A 2,463-nucleotide genomic window follows, 5' to 3' on the forward strand; every position below is an offset into this window, starting at 1 on the left:
TTTGTTATATGCATAGAATGTATAATGATCAAATCAGGTTGTTTGAATATCCATCACTTCAAGTATTTATTATTTTTATGTGTTGGAAACACTTGCAGTCCCCTCTTAGCTATTTTGAAATATACAATATATTGCTGTCAACTCTAGTCATCCTACTCTGCCATCAAACATTGTAACTTATTTTTTTTTCTGTTTAACTGTATGTTTATACCTATTATACATATCCTCATCTCCCTTACCTTCCACCATGATCATGAGGCCTCCCCAGCCACGTGGAACTGTGAGTTCAATTAAACCTTTCTTTTGTAAGTTGCCCAGTCTCAGATATGTCTTTATCATCAGTGTGAAAACGGACTAATACAGTAATAAAACAAAAGATGACACTTAGAACTGGGTCACTTGGCCCTTTCTCTTCTTATTTCCTCCCAGTTCAAAATGCTTGCATATTTTAATAGCCAGCATTCTTGTAGATCTGCAGTTGGGTTCCATACACTCAAGCCTTAGCACAATCTTTGTAGTTTTAGCCTTTTTCCAGAAAATCGACTTAGTCTGCCCACCATAGCCACTCTGCTTCCTGTTAGAACGCCACTTTCCCTGGGCCTACAGAGAATCCTTGCCCTTCTTGTACTGTGTTACTTTATGGGGTTGGTACTTGCCCCACTTCTTACAGAAAGTCCAGTGGGTTTTAGGAACATTCACCGTGTTTGCGTGAGTGCTATTGGCATGGAAAGGACCCCTATACATTTTCTTTATCTTACTTTATTCAGCATCTAAGACCTTAGCATGTTGTAAAAAGTGGTCTCTTTCCCAATATCAGTTGAACTGAGAAATGTATTAGAATCTGACATGGGAGGATCCATGTTTTCCTGCAGAGAACTGAGCCAAGAGGAGGCAAGCAGAACAAGCACAGAACCCTGCAGCAGTATTTATAATCAAGGGATAATCAAGGTCTGCAGCAGAGGTGGTTGGACTCAATTATTCTTTCCCAGATTATGCCATCAGTATCTATACCTTCGAATCATACTACTATTGAAAGATAACTGATATTGAGGGCTTATAGGCAACCTGCTCTGAGCTTAGCAAGAAAATTACAATCCTATGAAGAAAGTAATATTATTATCCCACTTTAGAGGTAAGGGACCTGAAAGTAAAGAGACTGACAACTTACCCAAGGGCATAGAACTAGTAAAGGTTGATCCAGTGTTTGTATCCCTTTTTTCTGATTCCAGAGTCCGTGTAAACAAATATACTACATATGTCCTTCTTCCTCATGTCTCAGTGGTGAACTCAGACCTCAGATAGCCTTGGGAGCAGTTTTTGGTCATCTCAGTATCACATCTTTAAACCAATGCTTCTCAATCTTTATTGCACGTGAATCACTTGGAGATCTTTAAATGCAGATTCTGTTTGGGTGAGTCCGGGGTGAGGCCCAAGGATCTGTGTTCTAAAACGCTCCCTGGCAATGCTGTTGCTGCTGCTGCTGACACAGGCCCAAGCTTTGAGAAAACAGCAAGAGTTTAACCCATCTGTAGTCTGTGAAGTTGAGCTGCGAAGTCCAGTAGGTCACATCTACACCTGCTTGCCTTGATTGGCTGAATAATTCCAGCTGCTGTGCATTCCCCTTCAGGGGTCACTTGCTTAATGAAAGAGCTACATAGGCTGTTTCATCAATTTGCCCACAGTAAATGGTATTACAAAAAAAGAATTTCTATGTCTCTCTCTGATTTTCTTCATGCTCTGGAGAAGGCTGTGAAATAGGTAATTTATGCCAGCAGTTACAGATTACACATTTATTTAGCTAACTGACTGCAATAATAAGACCCTACAGGGGGCCAAATGGGCTTTCGTGGTCTTTACAATGCTGAAAACCTGTCCAAATGTAACAATTATGTAGGTTTCAATGGTCTCCTTATGCAATCCCAGGTAAAAAAAAAAAATCAATCCTTATGATATAAAATGTGAATCTGGCTAGTGACCTAGTGGTGTCCTCTCCAAAGACTTTGTAGCTCTTTTGGATTTGATTTCCAGACACACAGGAGAAAGCAGAACTGTGTAATTAATTCAATAGTCTACACATGTCTAAGAGGCTGTACTGCCTCTGATTACCTCTTTCATCCTGTGTGGGACTCAGGGTGAAGGCAAGATTGTCTCCTTGGCTATTTCTGCTGTGAATTCCTTCTCCAGTAATCCCTAACAGCATGCATTTTGTACGGAAAAGGTAAGGGGCAAGAAATGAAACTATGGGAGAGTTAGTTAATCCTTGGGATATAGCAATCCTCTATGATCTCTCCAGGCAATGTTCTAGAGGTGATGCAGCTGGACAGATGGCACCTGTAACGTCTTTTCTTTCAACATAAATGGGATAAAAACAAAAACAAACTAAAAAAGAAAAATAAAAAGACATTTGTCTGGAGTGGAGTCTAGAGATGGGACACTTTGGGTTTCTCTGTTAGGTTTATAAAA

The 2,463-nt window shown here is 40.0% G+C and overlaps 1 pseudogene; it reads right to left on the reverse strand.

Annotated features, from left to right (window-relative positions):
- Nucleotides 1-384: 384 nt before the first annotated feature.
- On the reverse strand, nucleotides 385-744 carry LOC104653636 (annotated as a pseudogene).
- Nucleotides 745-2,463: the final 1,719 nt, after the last annotated feature.

This window comes from Rhinopithecus roxellana, chromosome 1 (genome assembly GCF_007565055.1).
Source record: "Rhinopithecus roxellana isolate Shanxi Qingling chromosome 1, ASM756505v1, whole genome shotgun sequence".
In the NCBI taxonomy this organism is placed as follows: domain Eukaryota; kingdom Metazoa; phylum Chordata; class Mammalia; order Primates; family Cercopithecidae; genus Rhinopithecus; species Rhinopithecus roxellana.